General features: G+C 42.8%; 1 long non-coding RNA gene across 17 annotated transcripts in view; it reads left to right on the forward strand.

Annotated features, from left to right (window-relative positions):
* Positions 1-23,890, forward strand: part of LOC310899701 — a 158,142-nt gene that overhangs the window by 126,405 nt on the left and 7,847 nt on the right. Inside the window, exon 4 of one of the 17 annotated variants that reach the window (XR_014584563.1) lies at positions 21,080-21,256. The exons of the other annotated variants lie outside the window; for them this stretch is intronic. This is a non-coding gene — a long non-coding RNA (uncharacterized lncRNA). The remainder of the gene's footprint in view (positions 1-21,079; positions 21,257-23,890) is intronic. 17 annotated transcript variants of the gene reach the window in all.

Below are 23,890 nucleotides of genomic sequence, written 5' to 3' on the forward strand. Positions count from 1 at the left end.
TCATTTGGCAAGGTGTCACTTTTAAATCAAAGTAGTCTCTTGAAATTAGTGAATTATGTATTTAAAATTAAGGATGTAAACAAATATTTTGACAGGAAACCATTTTTTTTTTTAGTTTTCTGTTCAGCATCCATGGGCATTTTCTGTGTGTTGAAACTGAATTCTACACTTCTTATAGTTCTTGATAGTGAAAGGAAGTGATTTTACTCTATCTAATCAAATCTCTAACTTCTGAAAGTGATTTGATAATTTTCCTGTGTTAGCCATCAAATCCCTTCTTGCCAGGAGCTGGTTATCTTGCAGTCGACACTCATGTTTTTGGAAAGAAGGAGTGCCTAAAAAGGTATTCTTTTGGGGTCAGCCAAGGGTCCAGAAAGTTTCTTTCACAGTAAATTTTGGACTTAGTGGTTTCTGCACTAACGGCCTCCATCTGTTTGGTTTTCTTCTCTCCACAGCCATCCTTAAACATTGATCACAATAGCTTATTAATGCCAGAGATGGACTCTGGCTATGGTAGCAATCAGCAGCTCTAGCATCAGAATGTGAAGGAACACTATTATTCATACTTCATAGCCTCTTTGACATCTAGCATAGGGGCAGTTGTTATTGTATAGCTCCAAGTTCTGTGTCCTTAGGGAGTCCTTTATAATGGCATTCAAAAGAACTTTTAAGATTATTTCTCCCTGATATAGTATTTCTGTGCTAAGGGTTGGTGTAGAAAAATGCTATTAGGATACCTCTTAGAAGTTTTTAATGGAGAAGAATTAGAAAAATCTTTCTTCTGCAACAGAGCAGGTGAGGTTTTCCACCATTCCTTGCCCTTCTTCAAATCAAATGCAACTTTCTAAATAGACCTATTTAGAGTCTTAACTCAGAAAATGACACATATCCAGACCAGCAATGAATTATCAACTGACTTCCTGTCTGCAATCAAAGACTTGTACTTTAGTACCTCTCCTAAATAGTCCCAAATACTTAATTTTTTCTTTCACATTCATTATCTGTGGTTTAGATTACTTCCTTCAAGCACATAGACTTTCATCTACCTCCAAATCCGTCTGAATTTCTGGCAGCATATAACACTTGCCAGTGGACTCACCCAAATAAAATTTGTTCCCTGTATTTCATATGTTGTTGTGGAGAAACACAGAGAACTGAGCAAGTTTTGTGGTGACTATTTAGGTGTAGTACTCCACATGGTTAGGGAGTGCTTTGTCCTTTAACTAGCCCACGCATTTTTTTTTTTTTTTTTTACTTTTCACCCTAGCAACAGCATCAGACCTGGAACTTCTATTAATTTTATTTAGTTTTTCTAAATGAAACATGCACTAGCAGTCCCTGCAGTGCTCCATTAGACTCTCTCACTTCCTCTAACACTTTGCCGGTGATCATTATCCTTCATTTATGTAACTTCTGCCAATTTTCCATCTAGTGACTACTTATGTCTGAAGCAGTTTGAGCTGAAATATGACAAGGAGCTGCTGTAGGAAATGCCTTAATAAAATCCTCAAAGCACAAACCTGTCATACTCTTTGCATCCACTAATTTTGCAATCCTATTAGAAGTGAAGCTTGTGCAACAAGATTTCTTCACAGCACATGTTGTTTATTGCTCAGAGCTGCAGTCTTTGCTAGATGATTTGTAAATCTTGGCTCTAGGTTTTTGTTGATATTTTACAAGTGTCTGAAGTAATTGCAATGACTACTGGTGCTATACTTGCTTTATTCCTGTTGCATGTACTGCAGTGCTGGTAATTTCTTTAGTGAATATTCCAAGGAGATTCAGAGTGGAGTGGCGTTATTCAGGACTGATGGAGTTTTTAGGAACAGACATTAACATGATGTCAGAATTTCATTCCCTGATGCGTGAGTGTTCATTTCCTGTGTCTTTTACAGTGTGTTTGACCTGAGGGAGATTTATATTTGTGGCAGAACTCCCATGCTGTTGTGCTCATGGTCTTATCAGCAGTTCTGATGCACTGGTTTTGTTGGATGTTTTTTCGTGACTATTTCACAAATGGTTAGTTATAAGCAAAACAAGCTTAACAGTCAGACACTCAGACAACAAAAGTCCCTGCTGTTAATCCATGATCCCCCCACTCAGTGAGCTTCAATTATTTAATAGTATTTAGGCTCATGTACTGCTTTTCATCTCAAAATGCTTTATAAACATTAACTAATTAATTTCCATTACTGGTAAGCAATCTAATTTTTTTCCCGTTCCTAACCCCTTCTCCCAGCCCCATTTGCATGTCCAGACCAATCAGTAGACCCTTCATTAGAACTGGGGTGACTAAGCAGTCAAAATATTTTCATCACAGGTTTACAGAACTGCTCTGCCAAAAAAGCCACCCACCCTTTTCTCAGCATTCAAGGAAAAAAAGTTTACAAGACTGAGCATAAATTGCCTTGTCTCTGTGCCACTAGAGAAAAGTGTAATAAGCACAGCCCTGGAGGGCAGGTTCTCTCCCTTTAATGACAAAGCAGCAGAGATTTGAGCATGAGTTTTGAAAGTTGCAGCTGCCATTAAGAATACGTGTATTTTAAAATACTGAAAAATGCATCGGTCAAGAATGTACATGGAGGTATCTTGTAAAAGGCTGGTCTTTTTCTGTTAGGTTGATTATTTTGGTTGATTTGTTAGATAGATTATTTTGGTTGGTTTGGGTGTTTGTTTTGGAAAGACTCTGATACTTTGAATACATTCCATCTTCACAGCAAATACTCCTATATCAAATACACGTGCGCCATCTCCTCAGCTGCCTGCATTAGGTAGTACAAAAGCAGAACTTCCCCTTTCAAAGCAGTCGCATTTTTGGTTTCAATTCAGATAACAGCGAATGGCAGGATCAGCAGCAGCAGGAGGAAAAGTAACCAAGGGCACAGCCTCCAGGTACCAGCCTGGTGTCTGTGGTCTCAGGGCAGTGCCTGCTCATGGGTCCTCATTCCATATAAGCAGCATACTAGGTAAGAGCAGCAGCAGACAGAATGTAGCAGGGTGTTAAGAGCTGTACAGTGCTACACAGTGCATGTCTATGTCTTCTTACTATGCACCATGTATTTGATCATGCTGAGTAAATTATACAATGGAAAGTAAAATGAGCTTAAGCTTTATTTTACCTTAAAAGTCTTAATGCAGTGATATGGTAACTTGAGAACCAAATTCTGCCTTCATGCAGGCAACTATAATTCCTTGCAAGGGAATGGCTCTGGTTCCCTTAAGGAAGTTGCAATTTCCTCACATCTGAATTGATACCACTACACATCAACATAGATTTTCCTTTACTGCATTTAGTTTTTGTTGTTGTTATTCATTTGTTTTGTTTTTAAGTAGATAGTTGCCATTGCCACATGAAACTTACGTTAACTTCTCCTTTCTTCCAAAAAGCTATTGTTTTTTCATAAAAGAGTTAGCTATCCTAGAAGAAAAATATTTCATATGCATTTGCTCTGACATTTTACCTTACCAGAGCTGTTTCCTGCCCTATCTGCTCTCTGTAAGATGACATCATCAGCGTTATGTAATAGCTAGGGATGCCTGTGATCCAGCTGCTTCCCTGCACTGTGGGCAGGAGACGGGTGCATTGTGAGCAATGTAAATCATGTGGGCATCACAGGTTAAGGAAGAGGATGGGAGCACAGTTGCTGTAAGATGTGACAGAAATATTTACTACCTGCAGAATTTCAGAATATTTTTGTTGGTTTTTTTTTTCCCACCAAACCAAAAGATCTAACTTTTCCATGGTGCCAACATTTGCTTTAAATAAAACATTTCTTAATCAGTTCTGCCTAAAAACTCTTCTAATATCCCAATTTTCAAGCTCAATAATGCAGTGATATTTTTGCATGTCCCTTCTTGTATGTTAGGAAGCATTTGGGACTTTGAAAAGTGAGCAGCCAGCTGCCATAGGTAACTCAGTGTCAAGACTGGAATAAATAGGACAGCCTCCCTCTCACCTGCTAGGCAGTGCCAATATGCTAAGTATTTGTTTTACAGCAGGGTGATTTTGTGTCATTTAAACGTTCAGGACAGCAGTGACTGGAGTTTAACTGGTCCTCATGTGCTCAGCATTCCCCTAACATACAGAGCAGGGCTGAGGCCAAGAGCCCAGTAGAAGGGACGGGGAAATTTCAGTCCTTCCCTTGCAGTTTCTCATGCGTAGGTGTGAAAAGCAATGAGGGAGGTGATCCTTTTATCCCCTCATTCAAAGCTATCCTGCCAGCAAAAGATGCCAAAGAGGCTGTGTGGATTTCAGCATCCTAAGGACCCTTCAGAAGTGACTTGGGTAGTGAGAGTAGCAGAAGTGGGCAGTTACCAAGCCTGCTCTGGATTTTGGAGCCCCTTCTTGTAGCTCCCTTCGTAGTATGGATGGGGGCCCCTGAGTGAAGAGGCATCTTTGCCTGTCACACAAGCAGCCTCTGCTGTCCCTCCAGCTGCCTTGCAGCCACTCAGCTTCTGACCAGCTCACCCTTTCCACCAGCATTTGCAGCTGAGCTCATAGACCCTGCAGATTTTCTGGGCATATCACCAGTTTTCACCCTTCTCTTGAGATACAGACAGATCTTATGGTAGTCTTCAATGCTGTCACAGTTCAAGTGAGAAATCAGACTAGTGGGATCGATCCAGTTGGGCAGACCGGAATAACTAAAGTAGGACATCAGCTAGCTGGAAAAATTAATGAGGCTAAAGGAGGGATTAAAGGGATAGTGAATACTGTTATTTTTTTGTCAAGAGGTATCACTTCTAATCTCTGCGTTATTTTGAAATGCAATTTTCTTCCTTAGGAGGTGAATATTGGAAGAAATTAGTGTTTTGGAGTTTAATTTGTTTTTGAGCAAAAATTTAATAGTTTCAACTGAAAATTTAGAGACTTGCTTTGTGTACATCTGAAAAATATAGTATAATTAGGAAAGGAGAATTCAAAACCAGCCAAAATTGTGGAAAAAGCTGTGTTCATACATCAGGCCAGAAGGGATCATTTTCTGTAGATTTCAGCTTCCCACTTCAAGAGCTGATCTTCAAAGTCCACTCTCTTATTTATTTGAACTAGAGCATCTTTTAGAAAATGCAAACAATTTTGAATTTAAATATTTTAATGAAGCAAAATCCATTTTAAATCTTGGTATGCATTTCCAAACAGTTACACTTCCTTTTGAAAAATGTGAATATTGTAGGTTTTTGGTTCCAATTGCTGTATCTCTTTCTATTTCTGGTTATCTTCTCCTGAGAGGCATTTTTTTCTCAGTCCCTCTAATCCTTCTCACAGCTCTCCACTGTCTTTTCTTCAGTATGCTGTCTGATATGTGTTCACTTCTCAGGACTGGACCTGAGTACCATAGAGTTGCCGTAGTAGTACCAAATGTAGTAATTATGTACTTGGTTTGAATTTTGGCTCCTCCACCAAAATCCAGGCACTGCATTCACTCTTTTGTCCCATTGTGGTAGCTTGTATTCAACAAATTGCCTGTCACACTGCAAGTTACCTTCAATTTCGCTGCTTGTTAGAATGAAATCTTTTGTCTTGGACTCAATCAGTAAAGACTTGGGTGGTGCAACCATGTTCTAACACCTAGTATTAACTCAGATTTAACCCTGAGCCCAAATTTTCTCTGTAATACCTCAGGCATGCTGCCTATAAAGGTGTTGGAAGCTCTGGGTGCAGTGCCTCTGCAGTACCAGGCAGGCAAATTGCTCATGACCGTGTCACCTGTGCAGTGCTGTTCAGATGAGCCCAAAGCCCAAGACAGACATCATCTGACCACAGGCAGACCAGTCTGTCAGTGCACTTTATCCTTGTATATGTGTGTATGCAGTGGCCACTTTGCCAGATGCCTGGAAAGCCAAGAAACTGAGTATCCAGAGACGCAGATGGATGCTGTGAAAATGAAGGAAAAATGTCCTGTTTCAGGTCAGATTTAGGATATCACATTGTAGTAAGAAAATGCAATATTATACAAGATGTCTGGCAAACCATACTGTGGACCATACAGTCCTTTTAAACTGATCATCCAGTGTGTAGGAATATGCTTGTCATGCTCACTGCTTTCTGCTATCAACTCTTATTGTTACCACCTCAGAAAATAATAGCACCACATCACACGCATGAAGCAAGAACTCCTTCTGACATGTTTTTTACTATTAAACCTAGGAACAGAGCAATGACTAGCTAATGCATTCTTTCAGCGTCCCCACTTGACAAACAGGAATCATTTTGATTTTAGAAACAAAGACACTGATGTTAATAGGCTACAGCATGTCAAAGGATGGCACCCATTGAAAACCTGCAACATCTCAGGGTTGGAAAGCAGGAATGTCCTTTTAACTCTTCTCTTTATGTTCTCCCCAGTCAATTTGCAGAAGGGCCAAGGTACTTTACTATGAGGCCCAAATCTAAGGAGTTAATTGCACCTAAGCAGACATATTAAAATAATATGTGTACATTAAAAAATGTGTGTTGCTGGGAAGGTCTGAGTGGACAGTAGTGGAGCTGCACAGGGCTGAGTATAGTGTTGCACAGAGCTTTGATGGTATTTTGTTAGGCTTTCTGTTTCCAACTTGATTGATTCCTGTGTGCATGTGCATAAGCAGTGGGAAGACAGACAGACCTCAAGCATTTTGAGAGTTTAGTAAATTCTTACCTTTTTGTTTTGTTTTGTTTTGTTTTTTTTTTAGCATTAGGAGTGACCGTATGTGGGTGTTGGGAGCTTTTCATGATTTCTTTACTCCTCTGCAGTTTTCGTGTCAGTACATTTTGGTCAGTTTGGTCAGCTCAGAGAACTTCCTGTCAGCACGGGAAAAAAAGGTAGAAAACTTTTCTCAAAAAAACAAAACAAACAAACAAACAAGAACATTAAAATACCATCTTGGGATGGTGCCTCCATCAAGTCCTGAAGTGTCCAAGAGGCTCAGTTGAATTCTCTTCCCCTGTATGTCCAAGGTTTTCACAGCCTCCACTGTATATTGCTGAAGGTGGGAGGGGAGAACTGTCCATTCTAGCACTTTGACTGAAGAGCCTCCAAAGAGTTTTCAGAGGATGACAGCTAATAAGCCAAACTTTGAAACTAAATGCGGACATTTACCACACAGCTCCTGCTGAGAACAGACAGTGGAATGTGGCATTGCTGCCTTGGGCTCTCCAGGATTTCAGCAGATGTAGTGCATTGATTTAATATTTAAAAGGGAACCCTGCTGTGGCTTCCACAGCTTGTTTCATCGCTTTAGAAGTCAGGCAGTAACATTCAAACAATACAAGCAATTTTGTGTTATAAACAACATCCAATGTTTAGGGAATTGGGATTAAAATAAAAAATCTTCAAGACTTCTGGCATTCCCCTGTCCTCCATCTGGAGATCATTTTCTTTTTCCAGACTCTTCCTATTTTTGTCTATTTCTGAATTTTCTGCATTTTTCTTGTATCTTTAAAATATCTACAATTAGCACTTTCTTAACTGTGCATTTACCTTGACAGAGCTGGTGTTGTTTGCCTCAAATGATTCAGAGCTAAGAAAAAGGCTAACTTCACATATGTGACAGTACAGTGTTTGTGCATTGAGCATTTTACAATGCTCACTACATTGTACAATACTCATATTCACTAAGACACAGAACCCAGAAGAAGATCATTTCTGTGTTAACATCCATGCTGTAGTTTATACATTCCTGGGACCTGATGCTGATACTAGGCATTCTCAGTTTGCATGCGGTAAGGGTCATCAAGCTTCTGAAAGCACTTCCAGAAACATAAAAGTGAAAAAAAAAATTGCTAAATCTTTTACCAGTTTCTTTCAGAAGGAATTTGCAGGAAAAAAAAAAAAAGGAAGATAGAAGTATGGACCACCTTCTGTGTTGAGCATGACTGAATTACATGAGGTTTTTAGCTTAGAAAAAGACAACAGAGTGGGCACAAGATATAAAAGCATAGAAGTCATATATGGAGTAAAGAATGTGACTCAGAAAGCATTCTCTATTTCTCGTAGTTCAAGAAATAGGTAGCAAATATGCAAGAAAAGATACTTCTTTTCTTACTTTTCTTTTCTTTTCTTACACTTCTTTTCTTACTTTCATACACAATGAAGTTACACTGCTGGCTTAATTGCCATAGGGTGTTGATGCCAAAAGTTTACCTGGACTCAGACTAGTTCCTTTTATGGAAGTAAGCTCCATTAAAAGCTGTTATGCACAAATGTTACTGTCTCTGGTTCAGGAAATTGTTTGCCTGTGTATCTCTGCAAGCTTTGTCAGAGAAAAAGTGCTATATACTTTTCCCATTCTCTTACTCTTCCATCTGCCATTCACCACTGGTGAGACAGGATACTGGGCTGTACACTGCTGCAAAGTCCAGCAGTTCTTGTGTTCCTACTCCGAAACTTCATTTCCTTCAACTCAGCTTTTTTTGTTTGTTTGTTTCCTACAATTTTATCTCTCTTCAGTTTTTCCATCTTTGAAGGTGTGTTTTTTTGCCATCTCTACTATATCTGCTATTTTCTGTCTTTTTTTCAGTTTTCTTTAGAGATCAACTTTTTTGTACTCCAGTAGATCTTACACCTTGAAGCCTAGAAAGACCTAGAAAAGAGTTGAGCAGTTTGACACCCATCTACATTTTCTGGAGTTACTAGTGATTTGGGAGTCTAAAAATGACATACCTCAAAGAGCATTGCTGGGGTATTTACTCTCTGAAAAAGTAGGACTGTGGAAGGAGACTCAGTCTGATTGTCAAAGAATTGGAATATGTGAGAATTTGGTTGTTGTTGCTGTTTTATTTGTTCACATGCTTGTTAATTGTTAGGCCTTTAGTGGAGGGGTGATTGTTGGGGTTTAACCTGGCAGGCAGCTAAGCACCACAGAGCCGTTCACTCCTTCCCTTTGCCTCCTGGTGGGAAGGGGGAGACAATCAGAAACAAAAGGTAGAACTCAAGGGTTGAGATAAAGACAGTTTAATTGGACCGAAAAGAAGAGAAAATAATAATAATTCTGATAAAAGAACATACAAAACAAGTGATGCACAATGCAATTGCCCACCACCCACTGACTGATGCCCAGCCAGTCCCTGAGCAGCATCGCTCTCTCCCCCCGGCCAACCCCCCCCCCCCCCCCAGTTTACCATTCAGCACAGTTTGGGACATCCCTCTGGCCAGCTGGGGTCAGCTGTCCTGGCTCTGTCCCCTCCTGGCTCCTTGTGCACCCACAACCTTCTCGTGGGCAGGGCAGTACCAGAAGCTGAAATGGCCTTGGCTCTGTGCGAGCTCTGCTCTGCAGCAGCTGAAACACCGGTGCGTTATCAGCGTTATTCTCATCCTGAATCCAAAACACAGCACCATGGCAGCTGCTAGGAAGAAAATTAACTCTATCCCAGCCAAAACCAGGACAGTGATTTTTAAAATGTGAGGCGTTGTGACTGCAATATTGGGCACAGTGGGGGTCATGAAAAATGCCAGATGGAACAAAATTATTCTGATTTTTGATCCACAAAGAGCCTAACTGTCAGTCATGCTGAGCATCCAGCAGCTCCCATTGAAATCTGTGGCCCCAGGCCAATCCTGCTTGAACTGCTTAGTTTAGTTCACTGGATTGACATTACTGCTAAAACTGCCTCGCACCACAGATGAGCTTTAAGAAGATAGAAAGAGATGATAGCATCAGTAAAACAAGGAGATGCAAAGAAGCCCTGGGGAAAGACAAGAGACTGATGCCCTACTGTTCCTTCCTTTTTCTTTTAAAGCTCTTTTACATTTTTCATTCTAGTGCTGAATCTCTTTCATGGTTATCATTGCTCTACTGTCACCTTTGTTTTGATTTAGTAGGACCTGGCAGAAAACATAAATGATTCGGAAATATAAATTTGTAGTCTGAACTCCTACTTGCTGAAATCTTTGGCTGTTTTGTAGAATATTCTTACGTCACATTATGAGGGGAAAATCCTTGTAATTGTGCTTGGTGATTATACACTGAGAGGCATGGCTACAGGCAGCTGAGCACTTCCTGAAAACAAATATAGGATTCACTCATGAAGGTTATTCAAAAGGTTGTTTAGTCTTCTGTTTTGCTTTAGGGGATTTTTCAGCCAGCAGTTCAGTTTTATTCTGGAGCACATCAAAGCTCCAGATCAAAACACCTGAAATTGAAATAGCAAACTTCAGACCCAAATGTAAGTTTATTTGGATGCTTCTACCCATGTCTGATTTAGCTCACTCTTGAAAACAGTTAAGCTGTGATACAGAGCCAAAGTCCAAACCTAATAGTTTTATCTGGATCTATCTCAGTATTAAAATAGCAAAATAATTACTGATGTGTTTAAGTAAAGAAAGCATTCGTACTCTTTTGAAGGTGTATACTGCTCTGTCTGCATGAAGATAAACGTTTTGCAGGACAGAAAGATCCTTTCAAAAGGTTCATGAGAAATACAGGATGCATAAACTTCGAAGAATGAGACTGGGACTGTAAAGAGGAAAGAAACAAGGGTGATAAAAAAAGACATGAGAACATTGGTCACTGCTTCTTGTGAATGTAATTTTTCTTCTATTTCATGGATACTCTCCAACATATTGACTGCTTCAGCTTCCTCTTTAACAGAAATGTAATCAAACACTCACCTGCAAACAGGGAGGGCCATAAGCCCATGATACTTTTTTAGCACATCATGAACAGAATGCTTTCTTTGAAAACCGATATTTTAGCATAAACTGGTTTAAATTGTGCCATTTGCATGATAAGACCCTTAGCTGAGATCATACCTTAATCCCATGAAAATCCCACAAAAGCATCAAAGTGGTGGGTTACTTTTTCATAGTATTAGGTTGTGCCTTTCCATATTTACATTGCATACAAACATGCTGTTGAAGCTTTTGGCTATACCTTTCAGTCTGGACCATAGTGCATGTAGGTTTATGACATATTAGTCTCCTATTTTGTGTTGTGTAGAATAATGATGGCTGGGATAAAATCAAAACAGTAGCAGAAGGGAAGCTGGAAGGGAGTGCTAGGAGCATTGCAGGTATTTTCCCGTATGCAGTTTATCAGTCGAAGGGAGAGGCCAAGACTGTTGATAGTGGCTGTGGACAGTTGTTACTGTCAAAGATAGGCAGTATAGCTGCTTAAACCACCCAGTGTGTCAGCCCCATTTATGCACAGCATTTGGAGGTCCAAGAAGCTTGATGGCTGCTTCGCATGGTATCCACAAATGTCAGTTACACACCTCCTGCCGCACAGCAGAGTGCATGGCAGCACACTCTCTAAGAGTTACAAACACTCCAGTGCATGTTTTCTGTGTGCTAGAGATGAGGCAGTCATGGCAGGAGAAGGCTGGCCACCGAAGCCAGCAGATGGGCTTGTCCTTGGAGCAAATCAAGCAATGAGGCCAGGTGGCTGGGAACCCCCAGCTGGCCACCTGTAGCTAGGGATGGCCAGTCTGAGGGAGCCAAACTTGAAGGTTTATCCCTAAGTTTTTGGAGCCTCATATGCAGCTCTGTGAGAGAGAGAGAAAAAAAAAAAAAAAGTGGGGATTAGCATGATAGGCTAGTATTTTGCCAGACTGTACACTTTTCTTTTCAATGTCACATAACATGATGAACAGTTTGTACAGATGGTCAGGCCTCCTTCCAGCTGTCCTTTGAGGGTGGACTACAGGAGAATGGGATATTCTGGCAAGCAGTTGCAAAGTAGAAAGCCTATGTTGGAATCTCCCAAATGTTCATTTGCAGTTTTTAACTGCTGGACTTGGCTAGACTACTTTGAGCTTGCTTGTACCAATTTGCATCTTGGCGGCCAAATTCAGCGTGGACTCTAAGCCAGTGGTTACCCCAGGGCAACTGTTTGCCTTATACTTTTGTCAGCTTTCCTCTGTTTTTGCTGTGCTTGGAAAAGGTAGTCTGTGCAAATTATTGTTGCAGTGTTGTTAATGAGCTTTTCCTCCAGTGGGAAGCACTGAAAATGTGTTTTCACCCCTAGTTTTAATATGTGTGTCTACTGCTGAAATGCATGTTGGAGGAAATCTGCGTGAGAGAATGAGGTGTGGCTGCTTAAGCCAAGTTACATTACTGATTACTGGCAGCAGATAGGAGATAACATGCGTTCAGGACTAGTCTTCGTATTTCACCAGTTTGTATCTTGTTTTTCTAAAGCACACAAGCAATTTATGCTACCAGCAAATTGTTGCTTTTGTGAAAGATATGATGTAGCTTTTTCACTAGGTGGACTCTGCTTTGACCATTTGGAACAATTACTCTTTTTTCTTCCTTTTTTTTTTTTTTTTCTTGACTCTAAGCTAGCTGAAGGTTTCTATATATAATAACTATTCATCCCTCCGGCCTCCAGGAGTGACTGTTAAAATAGCCAGATACAAGTCCTGAAGAGAATAAAGAAAGTAGAAAAAACCAAGCTGTCTGTATTGTATTCACATAGCAGCCCTGAACTTTGCAAGCATTGTGAACTCTTCATGCAGTCAAAGAAATGTGCTACATTTTCTTTTAAATGCCATTGGCAATGTAGCTGTACTGGTTGCGTAAACATACCGTATTTTGACCATGGCTCTGTGCTGCTGCTTGCCCTGGCTCTCAGCACTGAGTCTAGAGCGCTGAAGAGGCACTCGCCAACAAGCTGGCTGCTGTCCAGTGGAGAAGGGGAGGTTGCTGGTGCCTGCCTGCATGGGGTTTGTCTCTGCAATTGTGCACCCTAGTCAGTGCTGACACTTCCCCCAGTTTTATGATTCAGCTCAGTGTTTAGTGTTGGCCTAAGAGCCAGACCTGGAGGACTGCATGAGATGTAGAGGTGTTATGATTATAAATACTAAAAGGGATGTTTTCCATTCTCTTGAGTACAGCAGATTGGAAACACCAAAAAGTAAAGCAAAATTCCTTGAAATCGTTCTTTTTAAAAATCCTATCATACGATTTTTGGATGCATGGCATAGATTCTGGCTGGTTGAAGTTGACAATACCACATTCATCTGTTTTCAGTGCAGCCATGGTAAAGTCAAGAGTCTGCCTTGGCAGTGCCTGCCTCTCTGAGCTCCCTCGTGTGCCGATGCAGCGCAGATGTAGCAGCAAAATCTTACTTCGTGATGCTTTTTGCTCGCTGGCTTGGCAAATGGCTTGCACTAACCCAATCACATATTGGCGGTGGGTTGTGTTCAATGCAGACAATGCGTCTGGATGTGGTGGCTTTTGGGGAGAAAAGCCCTGGTACAGGGAGATGCCTCCTACCTGTTGACCTGGCTGATGAAGCATGAGCGCACTGCTGGGGAGTTTGTTAGCTCCCTCTTGCAGCGCTGTGATTTGTACCGGGTGCCAGGCAGATGGGAACGGAGAAAGGTGGCCAGCGGCTACAGTGTCTTGTGTAATAAAGACAGCGAGCGCTCAGAAGCAGGTCTTTGAGCCACCCAGGGCGGGGAGGTAGAGGAGCTACTGATTCACCATCAGATTCACAGTCGTCAGCCCTGAAGGATGAACTGTGATAATCTAATCTGATCTCCTGCGTGGTATAAATTGTGGAATTTCCCTGGCTTCATTCCTGCTCCGTGCTCGCCCTGCCCACCAGCGCGATCCCACCGCAGGTCAAAGGCTTTGAGCTGACAGCCCCAGCGCAGCGCCGGGCCCCGCCGCCGGCGGACACAAGCCCTCGGGACGCGCCGCAGGGGACTCGCCGCGTCGGGAGCGCGCTCCGGGGAGCAGCCCCGAGCCTGGGGCCGCTGGGTGTCGCTGCGGGGCTGCGGAGAGGCGGACTGAGGTGATCCGCTCCGCTTCTGCCGCCGCTCTGGGGCCCTGCCGGGCAGGTCTTGGCCCGCTGGAGGCAACGGGTGGGAAACGCTGCAGAGAGTTTGCGTGGTCCGGGTGTTGGGGCCAGCTTCTGCGCTCGGTTATTCCGGGAAATTCAGAAGTTACCTCCTTGTTTACCACCTTACCAGCTTTTGATGTCACCTTCCTTCCAGAGGCATAATTTTAAATCGAAAGACGGACTGCTTTTCAGTCTGGATCACTGTGGTCATTTTGTATCATCCCTGTGATACTGGAAAACACTAGACAAGTTAATATGCCACCCTGACGAGAATGGGGAGCACAGGTTTCCCAGACTGACTCCACTCCTTCCGAGGTTTATCCAACTGTGAGTAGCAGTCAAACAAGTGTTTGTCTAAAGACTGGGCATGAGGAACTACGGCTTTACTTTGAGGGTGGTCAAACACAGGAATAGGCATTCCTTGCGAGTTGGTTGATGCCCCAGGCCTGCTACTGTTTAAGAGGCACTTGGATAATGCCCTCATTAATGTGCTTGAACTTATATTTAGCCCTGAGGTGGTCAGGCAGTTGGACTTAGTGATCTCTGAAGGGCCCTTTCAACTGAACTCTTCTATTCTATCCTATTTTATCCTATCCTATCCTATTCTAAAAAGATGTACAATGTTCCCATGTTCTGGGTGCTGAAAATCAGGCTGCAGAGGGAGCTAGTCTCAAGGTAAAACTCTTCTGCCGTATGCCCTTTTCCTGTCAGTTGATGTGATCTGATCAGGCTCTCAATGCCACAGAGACAGGACTACTGCAAATTCAGTTTTACTAAATGCACCTCGTGTTGTTCCCCACTTCTACACTTTTCCAGAACAAATCTGAGGGCTGAAGCTGTGTTTCTAGGATTTCATCACAACAGAGCACGTGAAATAGTGGTTTTGAGTGATGAGGCAGTCAGCCAGAGGTATTGTCTGAGCTCTGTAAATGTGTGCATCAATGCCACAGCACAGGTCCAGAGGGTCTGATGCAGCCTGGACGTATCGGACAGTTGCTGCACAGATGGTTGGTGCTTGCAGAGTAAATATGATGCAGTCAGAACTAATCAGACTTACCACACATGTTCATATGGAAATACATGGAAATACAGAATGGAAAGCACGGAAATACAGAAACTCAGGGATCTATTGAGGACCACAGTGACAAATTACTTTGAGGATTCTGGAGCCAGCATAATTCAGCCCTCTGGTGATCTCCGTGCAGCCTGAATGCAGCAGAGATTTGCAGCTGTAAAGCTAGTTGTACTCAAAGCAGTCTCAGCACTCACAGTTGTCATTTTGCCTCTTGCTCCTGCACAGCTTGTCAGCAGCACCTCATGTTATGCCCCTTAACTTACGCTATGGCTACTCCACAGCCCAGTTTGAAGCAACACATTTCCTTCACTAGCTCTTAAAAAACAAAAGGAGCATAAAGCAAAGAAAACCGCTCTCAGCTGGGCAGCTCTCAAGCTACTTACCTGTGGGACATGGCAGCAGCTGCCAACTCCATGTCTTAGCCTGGCTCTGCAATCTCACAGTCTGGTCAAGCAGAAATCTGGAGAAGACAGAACATGTATCAAGTCCCATCCCATTGCAGGAGAGGGCACTTAATTATCATCTGGCTTTGATTGCTTGGCCCCCTGTGTGCCTGTAAACAAAGTGCTTTAAATCTATGTAGATTTGGATTCTTCTTCACCATGGAAACAAGTGAGCAAAGATCAATAATGACAGAAGTAGGGAATAAGATTTTGACCCCAGAGTCCTCAGCTTGATGGATGCTGTTACTGGCTCATGAGTTTTCTGTGGCCCACATGAAACGATCCAGTGTTAAAAGGTCAGCTCCTACCCCACCTTCTACTCTGCAGCCAGCAGGCAACCCCAAAGCAGTGCACTGGGATGAGCATCATGGTCTTTATTTCTGTTCCTTGTTGAGCTGAAGTGATTTGCCAGTGGTCAGGCAGGTGGGCAGCGGCAGAGAGGAGAGTATATCTCCCTGTCTTAACCCTGGTCTGGTGCTGCAGTCATCAGACTGCGTGAGACTGTCATCTCATGGCTCTGCGCAGGTGAACGTAGCTACAACACATACCAGGATCTCAGAATCTTCCTTCATGTTTTTCCTGCATGAGCAAGCTGATAGAACCCCTTTCCATTTGTTTCTGTCCCATTGCCAGGAAGCCATCATTCTGCATTGCCAATTTTCACTTCCATTTAAATATTTGCTTAATGGAGTTGAAGAAATAATCTATTGGTCACTATAATAATCCAGTTATCTATTTGTATTGTTAATAGAGAGAAACTATTGAAAATAAGAGGTTCTAATGAAAAATTAAACATTTTTAGAAGTAGTTTGTTTCAGGCTGTGGTACTATAAAATTGTACAGAAACCCAAACGAAAAGGGGCAAAGGAGCTGAAGAGGGAGTTCATCTCAGCCATATGTTTAAACTAGCTGTATTTCTCAGCATGCCCAGGCTTTGGCTGGTGGCTAGGGTTTTGGAAACAGAAAGCCCACACAGCGCAGCGAGAAGCACTCGCAGCACTGGAAATCTGCGGTGCCTGAAGGTGGGGGCGAGCGCTGCTGGCACTCACGCTGCCCCTCACTGAAGGGGGAAACGATGTGCTGGATCTGCACCACACACTGGAGTGAAACAAAGCCTTTCAGCATCTGTGGCAGGAAAGTCACCAATTGCCATATGTCACTCTGCTGTGCATATGTTAAATGGGCCCAACCAATTGCGTTTGCACATTCTCTGTGTGACTTGTTGTCCCACACAATGAGTGTCCTGTTGTCACCAGTGCTAATGCTATGCAATCTGCTTTGCCATAGTGCAGCAGGCAGCTCGCCTCCTCATATCGCAGCATATTTTGCCACATACACGTGGCCCTGGTATCGCCGGATGCTTTGCAATCTGTTGCTCTGCCGAGTGCAAGCCCTGCTGTCACGGCTGCTGCAGCCTGTTGGGCCACAAAGGAGCAGGCGGGCTGCGGGCAGGGACACGCTCTGCTCAGCTGCTGTCTTGGAGCATGCAGCCCCTGTCCTGTGGCCCGAGCTGCTCAGCTGGAAGCAATAGCAGGACTGACTGGTGCTGGTAACAAGCTTCACAGCTCTATTGTCTATAATTAACCATTCCCATTCCTGAGTGATTTTTACTTGTATTTGTTTCATGAATAACAACTGTGAGTCAGGCTGACTTGCACAAATGGAAGAAACTGGATTCTTTTTTACATTATGTGAAGAACTTCTCACACAAACAGCTGCTATAAGCAAGGGTAGTGGCCCAGTACTTTGCTAAGAAACCAAGCTCACTGCAAGAGTTTCTTCAGAAACTTTTCATATACCACCTTTTCATTCAAGTCTAGGGGACACATAAGGCTTGAGCGCTTTCAACCTTACTGAAGCAAACCTTTAGTGGCGCAGCCTTGCTGAGGACTGCAGGCCAAACTTCTGCTCAGAGGAGCCCCAGGAAAATAAATATATGCTTCTGAAGTATTCTAATACCATAAAGGTCACCTCTGGGGTACACTTAATGGTGCTAGAAAACATGTGTTGACGACTGAAGATGTGACAAAGTATTGAAAAGCTTGCGCGTGCAATGCCTGCTGAGTCAGATGTCCCACCAAACTCACTAACATCAATCTGGATATTGTACACCACAGAATAAGGTGCATATATGAAGAAACTAAATTAGGGCTGGGAGGGCAGTTTTAGTTCAGGCATGCCCTAACAGTAGGTGCTCGATTCTTAGCCTGCAATTTCTTATTGTAGCTTTTCTCAATGCAGAACAATTGGCCCTCCTGCCTGTAGTGTCTTTTGACATACAACTTGTATAAAGTTGGAAAACAGCCCTGATTTAGCAATATAATTTTATAACACTCACACATCTGTTTCTACTGAGGGCTTTGAAGCCCAGTAAAAATGGATAAGATAGAAAAGAAAAAATAGACAGAGAAAAATAAAAGAACTGCCTCTAGAAATATGACTAATGCCCATACCTGTCTGTACTTGTTAAAATGTGCTAGAATGACAATGTTAACAGCTTGGCCAAACATCAGAAAATCACTACTTCATCTGTTGCTATTAGCTGAGTTATTCAGTAAAGGCAGAGCTGGAGAAATAGTGATGCCTCCCTGGGCCTCAGGGTGGAGCGGCAGCGATCTCGCAGCCCTGGCTAAGAGACGCTAATGAGAGTCTGGCCCCTTATGCAAGCTGCTCCATGCTGCTGCCATGTTGCCCCCGGTGGCGCTACCACTGGACCCAGAAAGCTTTCTGTATCTAAGCAAGCATTCGTTGGGAAGATGTGTAGCCTGAGGGGCCCTTCCTGGATGACACTTCAGAGAGACAAAAATGCCATTTTATGTTTTGATTGTAAGACTGTGTTCAGGCACACATGAAACAGCCAGAGTGAGCTTCTAGCCACTCATGAATGAACAGTATGCCTGGTCATCTCCTTTAAAGGTCCCACTTTGCCCAGGATGGGATTTTTGAACAGAGAGAAGGACAAATCCTGCTGTCAGCTACTGCAGTATAACTTGGACAGTTATACTTCTACAGCGTTGACACCAACAGCAGGATCTGTCTCTTTGGTGTTGATTGTTGCCTGTTTAAAGACACACCTTTGGCAGGTGAAGGAATTGGCCTTTGGATTTGTGCCTTGCACTCTTCCTGAAATGCTGTGCAATGCCTTCAGGTTACAGGCCCGGTCATGTCTGCCTTCCATTGAGGCACAACTCTCTCCTGCATGGCTCAGAGATGGGCAGACCCTGCGCTGTTTGCGCTAAATACTGTTTATTCAAGTGTCATACCCTGAGCAAAAAGTGACACAGAAGAGGGAGTCTGTGATAAAGCCAGGGGTGTTTTATTCTGCAGCTTTGCATTTCCTGGAAATGTCTCTAGGAATAAAGGACAGTGCTTTAAACAGCACTTGCCATAGGCATGTACTTCATTATGTTCTTCATGCAAGGACATATTGAAATTCAATTCAAAGAGAGAAGGAAAACCATTTTGCAGTTGCCTGAGATCAGATTATTCAGTAAGCACAAAAACTTTTTGAGTAATAACTTTTCTGTGGAGAGTCAGATGGTTTCTATATGCTTAGTAGTCCCAGTTTCCCTTGAACTGTGTAATTCAGTTGAGATGCCCTACTCAGCTTTTAAAGCATCTGATGCCAATGTACCACAGCACAGTTGTATTCCTGTCTTTGGAAGGGAATGGGAAAGTCAATGTATTACAGTTGCTTGTACATTAGTAGTTCCCTAAAAAGACAGATTAATGTGATTCATATGAGCTATTCTGTAGTATCAAACACTGTTTCTAAACCCAGACTATCATAGTGAGAAAAGGGAGGAGGATGAGCAAGTATTTATTTGTAGTAGTTGTTCAGGTGGATCAAATCTTTCCAACTTTGATGTCTAATTTATGTTGATGGATAAATTTCTACATTATCTATTCAGACTGTGTGCTAGAGAAGACTGCGATAAAAGATAAAACCAAGTATCTCACCAAACCAGCTCACCCTGTGCTGAGGGTCCCACTCGATCTTGCGCTGATTAGGCATGAAGGGTTCAGCCCATCTCCATAGGAGTTTCAGAAGCAGTTGCTGTTCATAGTTATTCACAAAGAATACTGTAGCTGTTCTTTCTGAACACAGGTCCAGAAAATAGAAGGGAGACAGCCTTCAAAATCTATAGCAGATCAAAGGAAGGTCAGTGGCTGGCAGGAATATGGGAGGAGAGAAGATAGGTGAGAAGTTAGCATTAAAAAACAAGTGACCCATTCTGCCTGCAAGTCACCAACATCTTTAAACTGGTAGTTATTTTCTCTAGTGCTAATTAGTAGGGGCTACAGTGGAAGTGCATATTCTGTCAACTTAGATTCAGTAAGTCAAGGAGGTAGACTGTGCCTTTTAGGTATTCTTTTAGGATAAACTCTTCCTAATAGGCACAATGTATTATCTAGCAACCCATCCTTCACTTGAGATGGTGGAAAATTTCCTGTGTCCCAGTTGGGATCACAGGTGTCTCCAGAAAGATGAAGAATGGAGGCCTATTGCTTTCGAGGATATCGTAGCACTGAGTGCACACATAAACAGAGCACACTGGACAGATGCGTCATGATTTGTTTGTATTACCTGTATGTCCTATATATCTTTATGTTTCTTATTTATCTTTATATATACTTATTAATTCAAAGACCATTTGAAATGATTCCCTTTATTTAAACATCCCCTAGATTCTATCTGCTTGTTTATGCCTCCAGGAAAAGCAATCTGTGTAGGATACTGAGCACAACTATAATAAGGGAGAAAGAAATAAAATAGACAGTGAAATATGATGTGCTCTCTCCAGAAGGGAAAGTAGAAGCCTTAAGCCAAAGTCCAAAGGTCACGTACCATGGTAATGGGCTTATCTAAACGGATTATACCTAGTACTTGCAGGTAAATAGATTGGGACATGCTGCAGTTGTTTCATGACTGCAGGAAGGCCTGGTGAGACTCATGGTCACCCCACGCTCTGCATTAGGCTGCAGCAACAGGCACCAGAACCTGGATCTAGCTATTGTCTTAGGGCTGTATTTTTCTTTTGTGCATCTCCAAAGATTTGATCTGCACTAAAGTGGAGGGTCTGAGCTGCAAATTTGGAACATGTGTGAGCCTCCTCAGCTCCTGGTTGAGGGACTTTGTCAGATGTTCAGATCACAATGTGATCCTTCATATAAGCACAAAGGCCAACTTCTTTATCACATGGAGGTTTAAATCCAGTTATTGCAGGGATTGATACTCTTGAAATAAAATGGAGTAAGAATGTGTTTCTTCTGGAAACATTTTGGGTTGTATTTTGGTCAGAATTTCAATTTGTTGTTGTTGTTCATTTGCTGGCAAAGAAGTTTCTGCTGTTTTTCCTCCTACCGTGGCCTCTCTTTATGTCTATAGGCATTTCCTGTACAATGTGGGACTGAACTGTGGGGCTGTGCACACTCAGCACTGAGGCTGTTTCTTAGTGTTCAGTAGAGCTGAGCAGCCCAGAGTCCCAGCTTCTCTTCAGCTGATTTGCTAACAGCTGAACAGAATCTTTTTGTTTAACCTTTCAACAGGAAGCTTAAATATACAGATTTTCCCTTGTTCTGGTTGTTAGAGAAACTGACACTCCCCTCTTCCCTCCTCTCAGACCCATTACAAGGGGTAATTATGTGCTTGTCATTTGGGGACCACGAGAGTAACAATCCATCCACACCACACAAATTTCTAAATTATATTGTACAGGTATCAATGTCCATGGATCTCCTTTGTAATCATGACCACCTCTTATGCATCACCACTTGTCTGTCCTGTCAACAGGTGGCCAAAGACAAGCATCAGAGGACATGTTGTTTGTCAAGCCATGAGCGTATGTAGGACTGAGTCTCCCCACTTCCCAGGTCCCACACCCACTATCTGCACCACACTGCCTGCTATCACCACACGCTCTTCTGGTAAGGAAGAGCTGGTTGCTTGAGCTGACAGACGGCTTCACAGGTCCGTATTGCGTAGCTCTATCTCCACGGTTTTTATCTCCTTGCTCTCCTGACCTCCCATCTACCTCCCTCGCAGTGAAGCTGTGGGCAGCCCTGATCTTGAACTCTCCACTCCTTCCCATATCTGTCTTGTCTGTAAATCCATCTACTGCTGCATCCACAGCTTTCCCATGTGTTTCACAGGCACACCCGAGAAAGCAGTAACTTCTGATGTTGGCAGTGGTCACTCTCAGCTTTCTAGCCACCTCTGCACCTGGTTTTTTTTCAGTATTTCAGGGACTGTCTGATGGTTCTGTCCCCTTACACCCTTCAGTAGCTCCCTACCAGTTTATTGGCCATGTTAATGAGCATCTTGTATGCTTTCCTCAGGCTGATTCTCTGGGTTCATTTCTCTTTCTTTGATACTTTTCGAGCTGCTTCCAGTTGAGTGCTGACTTTTGTATGTGTCTTTTTATATGTCTGACCAAAGGTAATGGAAAATTACTCTGCAGTTCTCTGAAACAGCCTTTAACCTATCTCCTGCTTCATCGTCTTCATCTTCAAATGATGGCTAATCCCCATGCCTTCTTTTCCATTAGTATTCAAGTATCTTCAAACTAACTTTCTCCACTGTGCCTGTACCTATCCCCAGGTGCAGCAGTCTGTAGGCATCAAGAATTCTCTTCCCCCCCTTCTCCCAAGCTGAGAAATCAGAGCTTTCCCACCTTTGCCTGCCCTGATTGTCTCCTGTCTGTGGCTCTCAAGTCCTTAGACTTGTTCTCTTGGAGTGGCCATTACCTTTAAACCACTTCCAGCACTGATATTCTTAATGGGAAGACATTTGTTTCGCATGGAAAAAATGATAAGCCAATACCATAGTTGTGTATGTGTGCTCTGCGTGTCCTGCCTCACCCAGCATGAAGAGGAATTGGTGATCCTGTTCTCATGATCTCTTGTGGCCTTTCAGAGAATGGGGCAGTTGGGAGAAAAATTATGTAAAAATGAAGTCTCTTGGATCTCAAGCCCCTCCCTTCACATGTTTGTTCACTGAGCATGTCATCCTGTCCTTTGGCTGACCAGGAGACAGGGGTGACAGTAGGCAGGGAAGCTGACCTGTCCTGTGCTGCAACAGGCAGCTCCCCTCCCAAAGGCTGGGAGCGTGCTTGTCACTGTGTGCTGGCTACCTGCCCCCCTGCACTTATCCAGAGCCTGTTGCTGGAGAGTCTTGGGGCAACTCCCAGACGTTGCTCACCACCACCTCCCGAAAAGCAGAAGATTGTTGGCAGAGATAGGGGAACAGCAGCTCTGCTGCCACTAGTGTTGTGGCTGCCGCCTCATTGCTGGAAACTGGGGGGAGGGGTGAACGGCACTGCCGAGTTTCCACCCATCGTGGTGTTCTGACAATAATGCTTAGATGAAAACCTGTTAGAAATATCATATAGTGATAGTAAAACTAATATAGACATTTGACTTAAGTCATCAAATTCTCTGTGCTGTGGAATAGTGTGCAACGTGTTGATTCTTGTATGTCATTGCCTGAATTTGCCATATGTGAGTTCAATTTAAAAGTAATGGAAAGGCCAAACAAGATGGAGGCACAGGTATCCCCATCCCCCAGTTGATGTAGAGCTGCATCAGAAAAGAAGTGTTCTCATAGTGTACTGAAAGGAACGACTACAAGTCTGAATACTGTTCTTACACATTTTGTGAAGTGTAATGTTCGCTCTGAAGTTCAACATCACAGGTGAGACAACAAGAAAAGACAAGTACCTTGGAAAAAAAATCTCTTATAATGTGATCTTAGCAGAAAGAAATTTTTAAAAGTCTGGAAAAATTATTCTTTAGCCTCTGCCAATAAAAAAAAAAAATAAAATGAGAAGGATCTTTAAATATGCTTAATAAACTTAGACTTGGGGCAGGAAAAAAATCAGTTTGTAGTTTGTCAACGTACTGGCAAAGTCAGCTGCTCATACAGCTCAGCACTCCATTCAAACAGCAAGTCTCTGAAATCCACTGCCATAGTCTGCCTTTGCTGGAGGTCCAGAAAGCAAAGCATTAAGGTACATGGCAAGGTACGCACGAGTAGTGGACTAATCTCCTCTTTGAACCGTGTGAGAGGAATAACAAGGGACATTTATCATGGCTCCTGCACCATTTGCTCTGATGGTCCCAGCCACTGTCTTTACTTGCACATTGACTTTACCAGAGGTAGAGAAGGGGAAAAGCTAAGCTAAGGCTCCAAAACTGTTACCTGTGTGTGGGTATCTGTAATAGCTGACAAAGATGTTTGGAAGCAGACCTCTGAAAACTCTTTTTGTTTGACTTTCTGCTCCAGTTTAACAACATCAAGGTTGCTTTTTTATGCTCTTACCTCTAGGACAGGGTGAGGGGCACAGAAAGCAACATTTTCTTAAATTTATCAACCTAAACAAATAATGTTCTCTGTGCATCGGTGTGCATGTGCACATGCATGTGTGTGCGCATACCTCCCAGCCCACTCCATCTCCTCCCAAGCATGCATTTGTGGAAGGAAGGTGGTTTGAAAGATAACCACAGCTGGATGAATTGAGATCAGTTACTTGTGCTCAAGTGTCTTTGCTCAACTGATTGTTTCGGATAATGTTCTGGATATTGCTCTCTCACTGTTTTCCAACTG

This window comes from Anser anser, assembly GCF_964211835.1.
Source record: "Anser anser genome assembly, chromosome: 5".
Lineage (NCBI taxonomy): Eukaryota > Metazoa > Chordata > Aves > Anseriformes > Anatidae > Anser > Anser anser.